Genomic DNA, 14,682 nt, shown 5'->3' with positions numbered 1-14,682 from the left:
TTTTTTGAAGTGTGGCCACTGTTCGCCCATCCATCTGGGTAACATCAGAGACCACATTACAACCTTCCAACTGAACATGTGTAACAACATCATTCAGCAATTTGTCATTTTTTAATTCTGTGCATTTGTGATCATTTAGTGTAATACCAGCCCTTGCAGCCTCGTCAAGAATATGTGGCTCAAAGAATTCTTCAGGTGATTGACGTGTACCCTCCTTGTGAGTATTTCCTTTTTCTGTCTGTGTTTGGTCATTGTTTTGCTTGCCCAGGGAAGGAGCTATGGCATCCCCACTTACTCCCTGTTCACTGGTATTCCCCATGCATGAGTCATTTTTCTTAAATCTGTTCCTTTGTTCTTTTGGAATTCCTAATGTTTCTTTTTCATTTGTGCAAATCTTTACTGTTTTATTTAGCTCTAAGTTAAACCGTACCTCTTTTTTAGAAGTATTTGCACTTTCTGTCACAATTTCATTTACTGGTACTTTCATTTTTAATCCATTAGGCATCTCAGAGTCGTTATGCAAAATTATATCAGAGCAATCTGTCATTTTGGCACTCCAGTTATCATGAGTACTTAGTCACTTTTCGGAAGCCCCCCGGTCATTGCTATGGCCATCAGCCCCCTCTTTGGAAGGTTGTTTTTGCGCTGTATAGAGCTTTCCTATTTGCTCAGCTAACATTTTCACTTGGGCCTCAAGGTACTGGAACCTTTCCATCTCTCTAGGATCCTCTTTCTGTGGCCTAGGTCGATATTGGTTGTTTTCCCCCTGATTGGATCTATTCTGATACCTCTCAGGTGATTGATACCGGTTGGGATGGTTTCTGAACTCTTGATTCATTTGTGGAGGGGAGCGGGTTGCACCCATCCTTTGATTATAGTCCCCTGGTGGGGAATCATTGTACTGGCGTGGACTGTAGTTCACGTTTTGCCTCATGTCCTGTCTCTCAGATTGTGGGTACTGGCCCCTATATTGATTTCCATTATCAGTAAATCGATCCACATATCGGGGCCTATCCTGATTACCATATATCATGGTGTTGGGATCAAACCTACTCTGTGTCCCCAATGACTGGTAGGGACCATCATTTCTTTGATCTTGATTTTGTCTCTGGTTATTGTTCATACCTGCCATATCAGACCGGTATCTTACCCGGGGTCTATCCCCTAAATATCTAGGGCTGATGTAGCTCTCTCTATTACTAGGATCATGTGATTGGAACATTGGTACAGGAAATGGCGATCTTTGTTGATTACCCCTTTGTTCAGGTGTCACATTTTTACCTTGACTTTGAGCAGACTCAAGGGACATTTTGGCTGACCTGATTTCCATTACTGTGGCTGAGGGTTCTTTAGATTTAGGCCTAGTATCTTTCATTTTATCACTTTCTCTACCCTGACAATAGAGTACCTCATATAGCTTTGTGCTTTGATGTACAATCCATTCAAGGGACTTGTCACGGTCAAATTCACGGACCAATTGGGATATGATGTCTTTCTGTAGCCCATAGAAGTATGCAGTTTTAAACTCATTGGAATTTGAGTCAAAAGATACATCAAAACGAGAGAATGCTCTTCTTAAGTCTTGTAAAAATTGGCGAGGGGATGTATTAGGTCCAGCAGTAATTGTGTACGCGACTTTCTTTGCCTCCTGCAATGACTGAAAAGGAGAAAAATGACGCCTAATTTCTTTTTCAAACTCCAGCCATGTCATATTCTGCTGTTCATTTAATCCCCTTATGATGCTGGCCGTCGGGGCATCTAAAGTTAAATGAAAATATTGTCTGTACTGTTCCTTAGGTATCTGGAGTGCTTTAAAAATGTCATGCACCGCTTCTAAGTGATCCTCAATGCAGCATTCACCTCCCTTTTTAAATGGTTTGATCAGGGCTTTAATGGATTTCATTATTTTTATGGGGCTACTTGTTGCAATACATGGAATTGCACTATTTTGTGAGTCAATCCTGTTTTCAGGTGTATGAGATTGGTGACTGCCCCCAATGGGAGTATCAAATCCCCCAAGGGCGCTGCAACCAAGTTTAGTCACCGGCCCAGTCACTGGGGCACTAGCTCTTTGGGCAGAGCTAGAATTCACCTCCACTCCATTGAATGTGGTACCCTGCCGCCTCTCTTGGGACCTGGGAATGCACATTTGCTGTTCTAAGTCCTTACACTTTTTAAGGAGTCTGGTTGCTTCATTCTGCAAATAATTATTTTCATCGCTCATTTTATTAATCGCCTCCTGCATGTCGCACATTTGCATTTGGCATTCATTGAACTCTTTATTTCTTTTGTCTCTTTCTTTAATCATTTTAATCATTTCTTGTTCTGCACTCTGGAGATCACCTTCTTTTTCACAATGTTCTTTTTGTAAAATCTGCATTTCTGAAACAACCTCATCTTTATCCTGCCTAATGTGATCCACTAAGGCTTTTAAGTGTGCCAATTCTTGCTCACTATCTTCAAATTGTTTCTTGCTTTTAGATAACTGAGTATCAAAGTCTCTGCATTTTAATTGCATGTCTTTTTGGCATACATCCAATTCTGCTCTCAACATTTCCTGATTTTTACTTGCCCCATCTAATTCAGTCTTTAACCTGTTAATTAGCTGAGTATCATTCTCTTGCATTCGCAGGGACTTGTTTAAAATAAACCATATTTTGCCGCATAGCCGTATTAAACAGTCTTTCTCTGCACTTTTATCGGCTGCATTCAATAATCTTGTAAGGCAGACCTGAATTATGCTGCCTTCTGCAAAAATATTGTCTAGTTTTTCTTTCTGCACCTCACCCTGAATGCGGTTACTCCATTCTAACGTGCTATTCGAAGACCAATTCCCATGTGCAAATAACTTTGCCTCTAAATATTGCACTAGATCTGAGAATGTGGTTTCCCTTTGTGACATTCTGAAATTCGTTTTTAGTGGCACACTGCTATTATAAAATGGGTTCCCTTTAATGTGCAAATGGCAGTGTGAGACACACTTGCCACGCCCAGTAGGTACTCTATGATCACTTTCCCGGCCTGCAACGCACCATAAATATGTAGGGTATTTTGTGGAGATTTGGGGCCTGACGGTATTTTATTACCGCCGAAAAATAACTTAGCAATAATCACTCTTTGTATTCAGATTTGGCCATGTGCAACAATAATACAATGGACATGCATTATTTCAGCACCCAGACCTGTATATTTGGTATACGTGGTTGGTGGTATTTTGGTGAGCATAATTCCCTTGTTTTATTTGTGGCCCCAATGTCCAGAATCCCTTATCTTTGCTTAGATTTTTCGTGTGATCACTAGAGAGACCTCAGACCTGCATTCTAGGAATACCACATTTTCCAGTGATAGTGTTGGTGTGCCACCATGGGCGAACTCACTGACTTATTTACGACAGAGAGCTATATGTGGTAGTCTTGTGGTAATTTCCACTACCTTATATACGGTAGGGAGCTATGTTCAGAGAGTCTCTCTTCCCGTTGGCTCATGTACCTCCAACAAGCTATGCTACAGTCACTCACAATTATTCATACTGATTTTGACATGCACACATCTGTCTTAAAATGACCATTGCACTGTTTAAAAATCTCCCCACATCATCAGCATTGTAATGGTAAACAATAAACATCACCCGTCTGTTTTCAAATATTTTTCTGTATTATAAAAGTTGTATTTAAAAACGATCTCATTCTTTACAGAAATAAAATGGTACAGTCAAAGCATTGTCTGTGACACTCTGCAAAGAGAGTGGCGGAGAACAGAACTCAAATTGCAACATTAGCACTTGATAAAGACACGCACAGGAATCCTACACTGACTGCATATTACCGTACACACTCAGCTCCCACACTTCTCATTACCTTATCTTTTTAGTTGTTCTCTTTGTGAATGTGGCTCTCTTGGATTAACTCCAGCAAAAAGGAACGCTTGCCTTCTCAAACCGGGGTCATTGCCTGGAATTCTCAGCTTTTGCAGATAGGAATGCCTCAGCCAGTGGAAAGGTCCTTCTTTCAGCTCTCCCCAATCTCGACTGCAGCAGGACACAGGAATCTGCATTCAGTCAGGAGCCCCACAGCCAGGTCTTCTCCCCAATAGTGCAGAAAGATGTCTGCCTGTCTTTTTCCCTGATACTGCCCACTAAAACTTTCCTCTCAGCCCTCTGTATGACGTGTCCCAATGAAATCCATCATCTCTCATCCTCCTACTCTTCAACAATAGCTTCGCTTATACATTTGCAATTGTTGCAAATCTGACTTCCTTCTTCCTGCAGTTACTGTGCACAAAAACACGGAGAATCAGGCAGAGAAGAGAAGAAAAAATCTGCACACGCATTTAAATGGTTTTCAGAGTATGCCTAATTCTGCAGTGGAGAACACATTTTATTAGTGGGTTATGTTAAATAAGGTTTTATTAGTCAGGTTAATTGTTAATAGGTTAGCTGTTAATTTTCAAATGTGTCTCTAGCAATATAGGCATTTCAGGTGAAAAATAGTGTGCATTTTTAAATGAGCACGTGTGCTTTTAACTGTAAAAATAGATTTGCATCTTATATGTTAAAATCGTTTTTGACTGAATAGCCTGTCTTTCCTTGTTAATCTGGTAACCCATATAGCAATGCACCGCACCCTTGTGGTGGTGCTGCAAAAAAAAAATGTGCTACTTGTGCAGTATTACTGTACTCTGTACTGTAACACGCCAAATATCCTTACAGAGCCTACCTATAGCATGAGATGTGATATCCAAGTCCTTCCCATTCCAATCCTTAGACCCTTCCTACAGCATGCAATATGATATCTCAATGATTCTAATAACAAACCTGAGACCCGTCCTATAACATGAGATGGGATATCCAACACCTTCCCATTCCAATCCTGAGACACTTCCGATAGCAGAGATGTGATATCTCAAAGCTTATACCAAACCTGAGACCCTTCCTATAACATGAGATGTGATATCCAACTCCTTCCCGTTTCAAACCTGAGACCCTTCCTATAGCATATGTGATATCCAACTCCTTCCCCTTCCAAACATGAGACCCTTCCTATAGCAAGAATGTAATATCCAACTCCTTCCCATTCCAATCCTGAGACCATTCCTATAGCATGAGATGTGATATCTCAATGCTTATACCAAATCCGAGACCCTTCCTATAGCATGAGATGTGATATCCAACTCCTTCCCATTCCAATCCTGAGACCCTTCCTATAGCATGAGATGTGATGTCTCAATGCTTCTAATACCAAACCTGAGATCCTTCCTATAACATGAGATGTGATATCCAACCCCTTCCCATTCCAATCCTGAGACCCTTATGATAGCATGAGATGTGATATCTCAATGCCTCTAATACCAAACCTGAGATACTTCTGATAGCATGAGATGTGATATCTCAATGCTTCTAGTACCAAACCTGAGATCCTTCCTATAACATGAGATGTGATTTCCAAATCCTTCCACTTCCAAACCTGAGACCCTCCCTTTAGCATGAGATGTGATATCCAACTCCTTCCCATTCCAATCCTGAGACCCTTCTGATAGCATGAGATGTGATATTTCAATGCCTCTAATACCAAACCTGAGATCCTACCTCTAACATGAAATGTGATATCCATCTCCTTCCCTTTCCAAACCTGAGACCCTGCCTATAGCATGAGATGTGATATCAAATGTCCTTCCCATTCCAATCCTGAGACCCTTCCTATAGCATGTGATGTGATATCTCAATGCTTATACCAAACCTGAGACCCTTCCTATGGCATGAGATGTCATATACAACTCCTTCCCATTCCAATCCTGAGACCCTTCCTATAGCATGAGATGTGATATCTCAATGCTTATACCAAACCTGAGACCCTTCCTATAGCATGAGATGTGATATCCAACTTCTTCCCATTCCAATCCTGAGACCCTTCCTATAACATGAGATGTGATGTCTCAATGCTTCTAATACCAAACCTGAGACCCTTCCTATAACATGAGATGGGATATCCAACTCCTTCCCATTCAAATCCTGAGACCCTTCCGATAGCAGAGATGTGATATCTCAATGCTTATACCAAACCTGAGACCCTTCCTATGGCCTGAGATGTGATATCCAACTCCTTCCCATTCCAATCCTGAGACCCTTCCTATAGCATGAGATGTGATGTCTCAATGCTTCTAATACCAAACCTGAGATCCTTCCTATAACATGGGATGTGATATCCAACTCCTTCCCATTCCAATCCTGAGACCCTTATGATAGCATGAGATGTGATATCTCAATGCCTCTAATACCAAACCTGAGATACGTCCGATAGCATGAGATGTGATATCTCAATGCTTCTAATACCAAACCTGAGATCCTTCCTATAACATGAGATGTGATTTCCAAATCCTTCCCCTTCCAAACCTGAGACCCTCCCTTTAGCATGAGATGTGATATCCAACTCCTTGCCATTCCAATCCTGAGACCCTTCTGATAGCATGAGATGTGATATTTCAATGCCTCTAATACCAAACCTGAGATCCTACCTCTAACATGAAATGTGATATCCATCTCCTTCCCTTTCCAAACCTGAGACCCTGCCTATAGCATGAGATGTGATATCCAAGTCCTTCCCATTACAATCCTGAGACCCTTCCTTTAGCATGTGATGTGATATCTCAATGCTTATACCAAACCTGAGACCCTTCCTATGGCATGAGATGTCATATACAACTCCTTCCCATTCCAATCCTGAGACCCTTCCTATAGCATGAGATGTGATATCTCAATGCTTACACCAAACCTGAGACCCTTCCTATAGCATGAGATGTGATATCCAACTTCTTCCCATTCCAATCCTGAGACCCTTCCTATAACATGAGATGTGATGTCTCAATGCTTCTAATACCAAACCTGAGATCTTTCCTATAACATGAGATGTGATATCCAACTCCTTCCCATTCCAATCCTGAGACCCTTCCTATAGCATGAGATGTGATATCACAATGCTTATACCAAACCTGAGACCGTTCCTATAGCTTGAGATGTGATATCCAACTCCTTCCCATTCCAATCCTGAGACCCTTCCTATAGCATGAGATGTGATATCTCAAGGCCTCTAATACCAAACCTGAGATCGTTCCACTAACATGAAATGTGATATCCAACTCCTTCCCCTTCCAAACTTGAGAGCCTTCCTATAGCATGAGATATGATAGCCAAGTCCTTCCAATTCCAATCCTGAGACCCTCCCTATAACATGAAATGTGATATCCAACTCCTTCCCATTCCAACCTGAGACCCTTCCTATAGCATGAGATGGGATATCTCAATGCTTCTAATACCAAACCTGAGACTCTTCCTATAACATGATATGGGATATCCAACTCCTTCCCATTCCAATCCTGAGACCCTTCCGATAGCAGAGATGTGATATCTCAATGCTTATACCAAACCTGAGACCCTTCCTATGGCCTGAGATGTGATATCCAACTGCTTCCCATTCCAATCCTGAGACCCTTCCTATAGCATGAGATGTGATATCTCAATGCTTCTAATACCAAACCTGAGATCCTTCCTATAACATGAGATGTGATTTCCAAATCCTTCCCCTTCCAAACCTGAGACCCTCCCTTTAGCATGAGATGTGATATCCAACTCCTTGCCATTCCAATCCTGAGACCCTTCTGATAGCATGAGATGTGATATTTCAATGCCTCTAATACCAAACCTGAGATCCTACCTCTAACATGAAATGTGATATCCATCTCCTTCCCTTTCCAAACCTGAGACCCTGCCTATAGCATGAGATGTGATATCCAAGTCCTTCCCATTACAATCCTGAGACCCTTCCTTTAGCATGTGATGTGATATCTCAATGCTTATACCAAACCTGAGACCCTTCCTATGGCATGAGATGTCATATACAACTCCTTCCCATTCCAATCCTGAGACCCTTCCTATAGCATGAGATGTGATATCTCAATGCTTACACCAAACCTGAGACCCTTCCTATAGCATGAGATGTGATATCCAACTTCTTCCCATTCCAATCCTGAGACCCTTCCTATAACATGAGATGTGATGTCTCAATGCTTCTAATACCAAACCTGAGATCTTTCCTATAACATGAGATGTGATATCCAACTCCTTCCCATTCCAATCCTGAGACCCTTCCTATAGCATGAGATGTGATATCACAATGCTTATACCAAACCTGAGACCGTTCCTATAGCTTGAGATGTGATATCCAACTCCTTCCCATTCCAATCCTGAGACCCTTCCTATAGCATGAGATGTGATATCTCAAGGCCTCTAATACCAAACCTGAGATCGTTCCACTAACATGAAATGTGATATCCAACTCCTTCCCCTTCCAAACTTGAGAGCCTTCCTATAGCATGAGATATGATAGCCAAGTCCTTCCAATTCCAATCCTGAGACCCTCCCTATAACATGAAATGTGATATCCAACTCCTTCCCATTCCAACCTGAGACCCTTCCTATAGCATGAGATGGGATATCTCAATGCTTCTAATACCAAACCTGAGACTCTTCCTATAACATGATATGGGATATCCAACTCCTTCCCATTCCAATCCTGAGACCCTTCCGATAGCAGAGATGTGATATCTCAATGCTTATACCAAACCTGAGACCCTTCCTATGGCCTGAGATGTGATATCCAACTGCTTCCCATTCCAATCCTGAGACCCTTCCTATAGCATGAGATGTGATATCTCAATGCTTATGCCAAATCTGAGACCCTTCCTATAGCATGAGATGTGATATCCAAGGAAGGGTCTCAGGTTTGGAACGGGAAGGAGTTGGATATCACATCTCATGTTATAGGAAGGGTCTCAGGTTTGGTATAAACATTGAGATATCACATCTCTGCTATCGGAAGTGTCTCAGGATTGGAATGGGAAGGAGTTGGATATCCCATCTCATGTTATAGGACGGGTCTCAGGTTTTTTATTAGAATCATTGAGATATCATATTGCATGCTGTAGGAAGGGTCTAAGGATTGGAATGGGAAGGACTTGGATATCACATCTCATGCTATAGATAGGCTCTCAGGTTTGGAAAGTGAAGGAGTTGGATATCACATTTCATGTTACAGGAAGGATCTCAGGTTTGGTATTAGAGGCATTGAGATATCACATCTCAGGCTATAGGAAGGGTCTCAGGATTGGAATGGGAAGGAGTTGGATATCACATCTCATGCTATAGGAAGGGTCTCAGGTTTGGTATAAGCATTGAGATATCACATCTCATGCTATAGGAAGGGTCTCAGGATTGGAATGGAAGGAGTTGGATATCACATCTCATGTTATAGGAAGGATCTCAGGTTTGGTATTAGAAGCATTGAGACATCACATCTCATGCTATAGGAAGGGTCTCAGGATTGGAATGGGAAGGAGTTGGATATCACATCTCATGCTATAGGAAGGGTCTCAGGATTGGAATGGGAAGGAGTTGAATATGACATCTCATGCCGTAGGAAGGGTCTCAGGTTTGGTATAAACATTGAGATATCACATCTCTGCTATCAAAAGGGTCTCAGGATTGGAATGGGAAGGAGTTGGATATCCCATCTCATGTTATATGAAGAGTCTCAGGTTTGGTATTAGAAGCATTGAGATATCACATCTCATGCTATAGGAAGTGTCTCAGGATTGGAATGGGAAGGACTTGGATATCACATCTCATGCTATAGGTAGGGTCTCAAGTTTGATATTAGAAGCATTGAGATATGTAGGGTATTTTGTGGAGATTTGGGGCCTGACGGTATTTTATTACCGCCGAAAAATAACTTAGCAATAATCACTCTTTGTATTCAGATTTGGCCATGTGCAACAATAATACAATGGACATGCATTATTTCAGCACCCAGACCTGCATATTTGGTATACGTGGTTGGTGGTATTTTGGTGAGCATAATTCCCTTGTTTTATTTGTGGCCCCAATGTCCAGAATCCCTTATCTTTGCTTAGATTTTTCGTGTGATCACTAGAGAGACCTCAGACCTGCATTCTAGGAATACCACATTTTCCAGTGATAGTGTTGGTGTGCCACCATGGGCGAACTCACTGACTTATTTACGACAGAGAGCTATATGTGGTAGTCTTGTGGTAATTTCCACTACCTTATATACGGTAGGGAGCTATGTTCAGAGAGTCTCTCTTCCCGTTGGCTCATGTACCTCCAACAAGCTATGCTACAGTCACTCACAATTATTCATACTGATTTTGACATGCACACCTCTGTCTTAAAATGACCATTGCACTGTTTAAAAATCTCCCCACATCATCAGCATTGTAATGGTAAACAATAAACATCACCCGTTTGTTTTCAAATATTTTTCTGTATTATAAAAGTTGTATTTAAACACGATCTCATTCTTTACAGAAATAAAATGGTACAGTCAAAGCATTGTCTGTGACACACTGCAAAGATAGTGGCGGAGAACATCACTCAAATTGCAACATTAGCACTTGATTAAGACACGCACAGGAATCCTACACTGACTGCATATTACCGTACACACTCAGCTCCCACACTACTCATTACCTTATCTTTTTAGTTGTTCTCTTTGTGAATGTGGCTCTCTTGGATTAACTCCAGCAAAAAGGAACGCTTGCCTTCTCAAACCGGGGTCATTTCCTGGAATTCTCAGCTTTTGCAGATAGGAATGCCTCAGCCAGTGGAAAGGTCCTTCTTTCAGCTCTCCCCAATCTCGACTGCAGCAGGACACAGGAATCTGCATTCAGTCAGGAGCCCCACAGCCAGGTCTTCTCCCCAATAGTGCAGAAAGATGTCTGCCTGTCTTTTTCCCTGATACTGCCCACTAAAACTTTCCTCTCTGCCCTCTGTATGACGTGTCCCAATGAAATCCATCATCTCTCATCCTCCTACTCTTCAACAATAGCTTTGCTTATACATTTGCAATTGTTGCAAATCTGACTTCCTTCTTCCTGCAGTTACTGTGCACAAAAACACGGAGAATCAGGCAGAGAAGAGAAGAAAAAATCTCTGCACACGCATTTAAATGGTTTTCAGAGTATGCCTAATTCTGCAGTGGAGAACACATTTTATTAGTGGGTTATGTTAAATAAGGTTTTATTAGTCAGGTTAATTGTTAATAGGTTAGCTGTTAATTTTCAAATGTGTCTCTAGCAATATAGGCATTTCAGGTGAAAAATAGTGTGCATTTTTAAATGAGCACGGGTGCTTTTAACTGTAAAAATAGATTTGCATCTTATATGTTAAAATCGTTTTTGACTGAATAGCCTGTCTTTCCTTGTTAATCTGGCAACCCATATAGCAATGCACCGCACCCTTGTGGTGGTGCTGCAAAAAAATGTGCTACTTGTGCAGTAGTGCTGTACTCTGTACTGTAACACGCCAAATATCCTTACATATACCCTCCTTTTGTTTTTAGAACTTGGCTATAATCCAAGCCAATTCCTAAAAACAACTTGTTCTATTTTTTTTTACAATATAGCAATCCAACAAAATGAATATTCATGTGCATCAATGAAAATTTGCAATCAACATTTCATCTGAGTCCATCAGTTCATAAAATGTTCCACATTTCCTTCTCAGTGGAAGTGGCATTACTTTAAGTTTAAATTTTCCAAGTCAATTAAAAACAATGAAATAAAACAACTAACTAAAACAAATAAGTAATATAACAAGTTAAAATAAATAATTAAAATAATAAATACGTGGAACTTCATATGCCGGAACTTTTGTTTTGTCTCTTTTGGTATGTCCCGACCAGCGATGTTATTCGGTTCATTCGAGTACTCTTTCATCTTGGCAATCTTGAATCCACAGTAGTCATCTCTTTTGGCATTCCGGTTATTTTGTCTTCACCTCCACCTGGAGGCAGGCATCTTTTGGTCTTCATCCAGGGGACTCCAGGACTCCATCGTCTCCCGTGGCCTCTGATCCCGGAACCTCCGACCAAATAATGTTAATTGTCTAAATCAAAATAGAAAATAAACAGATTAAGTACATAGCACAATACTAACTTCATCCTTTTGCCAAAAATAAAACATGCTTGGTAAAAATATTTCGTTTTTTTTTTTCTGTTTTTTTTTTTTTCTGAAATCAAATACAAGTTAAAAGAAAACAAGCATATATAAAACAGCATTCAATATTTAATGCACTTTCTCTCTGCACACCAACCACGAGCTTCCGTTATATGTGCATTTATTTATTTATTTATTTATTTATTTATTTATTTATTTATTTATAATATATATTTTTACATATATTACAGTGTTTATGTGCCATCATAACAATCAACTTTTTAACTTCTTTGTCACTGCCTCCTGATTGTATCCATTTATTTTCTCTTTTTGTGTTTAAGTGATTTTATCTGTTTCTACATGCTCAAGCCGCCTGATCTCATGTCTGGGATGGCATGGTTTGATTTGATTTACATGGACAAACTGCTCTATTGCTGTTTCACCTTCATTTTTCAAAATTTTATACACTACAGGAGAAACCTTATCTATAATCCGAAATGGCCCCTGCCAGGCTGCTAGAAATTTAGAATTTTTCTGTTTACTTTTTCCAAAATGAAACTTGTACACCTGATCCCCTACATTGTATTCCTTTACTGATGTCTTTTTGTCATAATATGACTTAGCACTGTCAGCAGCCCTTTCCAGATTTCTCTGCACAAAAGCAAATGCATGTTGCAAATGCCTCCTCAGTTCATCAATATATTCATGAACCGTGGATGCACTCACTAGAGTTTGCTCATGTGTTCTGTATAGTAGGTGTTGTGGTAACACCATTTTCCTACCTGTCAAGACCTCATGGGGGCTAACACCTGTTGCTTTGGCAGGAGTCGACCTGATTGCCATCAGAACCAACGGTAAACGTAAATCCCAGCTGGAACCTGCTTCTGCCACAAATTTCTTTAAAATATCCACAACAGACCTATTGCTTCTTTCAACTGTACCTGAAGACGCCGCCCGATATGCGATATGTAGTTTCCTTTTCACACCTAGTATTTGCCATACCTTACTCATTAGAGTACTTGTGAAATGACTTCCTCTGTCTGACTCAATTCTTTGTGGCAACCCAAACCTTGAGAACACATGGTTCACCAGTAATGTGGCTGCTGTTTGCGCACTACAATCTGGTGCAGGAATGCACTCAATCCACTTCGACATCAAACATACCACACTCAAAATATAACGGTGTCCCCTGCTCGACCTTTTTAAAGGACCTACATAGTCTATTTGCAAATCTGACCATGGGAGAGTTAGGCCTCTTTTCATCAATGGTGCTCTATGCATTGGTGAAGCAGGTTTAAATTGGGCGCATACTAGACATCCTCTAGTATATAATTCCACATCTTGGGACATATGTGGCCAGTAAGCATAATCTTTTAGTATTTCTAATGTTTTTTGTGAACCTCTATGGCCTGCAGTTATGGCATCGTGTGCATGGTGTAGCATTAGTCCTCTGAATGAAAGGGGTACTACCCACTGTATTTGCCCTGTTATGGACTCTCTAATCATGAGTCCATCCTGTAATCTAATTCGTGTTTTGTTCTTTAATAACACCCTCAACTCTTCTTTTCCCATACAATCATTTTCTGTTAAAGGATTTTGTTCAGGATCTATCAAATGATTATAATAGATTCCCAAAATTTGATCATTCTTTTGTGCCTCAATCAAATCTTGGTCTGGCGTGTCATGACTCCACTGCACCACCGGTTGATCTACCTCCTTTGGTGCTTTAGAACGTGTGACTGCATCAATTTGTATTTCACCCATTAAATAATCAATAGGTAGCAATTCTCCCATCACAGCCCCAATCTTAGCCAGATGGTCTGCCTTATCATTTCCCTCCTTATCCTCTCCTGGTGTTTTTAAATGCCCACGAATTTTTCTCCAGTATATTGTTAAATTATTTTCTGACACCAATTTGTCTATGGCTTGTATCATTTTTCCATGTTTAAGTGGCTTTTTGTTGTATGTAACCATGCCTCTTGCTTTCCAACCAGGCAAATACTCCACAAAGCTATTCCGTGCATAGTCAGAATCAGTCACCAGGACAATTTCACTGAACTTTTTATCAACTGCAGTAGCAATTGCTTTATAGATGGCTGCCAATTCCGCCACCTGACTGCTCCTATCTCCAATCCTCATCCCTATACTGGGGACGCCTTCACATTTCAACCAGACATTTCCTATTCCTGCCACTAACTGTTTATTACTGTCATTTTCAATGTGAAAAGCACAACCATCCACATATACAGTTGGCAAATCCTTGCATGTTTTTTCATCAAAAGCTTTGTGTGGTGATTGTTCAAATTCCTGTAAACTAGTTTCCACTTCCATTTCATTTGGTATTTGTTCAGCTGCACAGTCATGTAAGTCAGCTAACCCTTGAGCAATTGGGCTCTTTTTATTTTGTCCATATCTTACTTCTACGGGAAAACCTTGTAATGCCAGCGTCCATGAAGTGATTCTGGATTGCGCTAGATTGCCTGATCTAATTCTTTTACTCTCTAAAAATTGCAAAGGTTGATGATTTGTTTCAATAATCACCTTTTCTCCCTGAACAATGGGGCGAAAATGTTGTAGCGCCCACACAGTGGTTAATAGGGCCTTCTCACATTCATTAAATTTCATTTCAACTTGGGAAAATGCCTTACTTGCATATGCAATGGTTTTGGAATTCAAATC

This window comes from Ambystoma mexicanum, chromosome 12, assembly GCF_040938575.1.
Source record: "Ambystoma mexicanum isolate Mex_15411 chromosome 12, UKY_AmexF1_1, whole genome shotgun sequence".
Taxonomy (NCBI): Eukaryota; Metazoa; Chordata; class Amphibia; order Caudata; family Ambystomatidae; genus Ambystoma; species Ambystoma mexicanum.
This window is presented reverse-complemented; position numbering follows the sequence as displayed.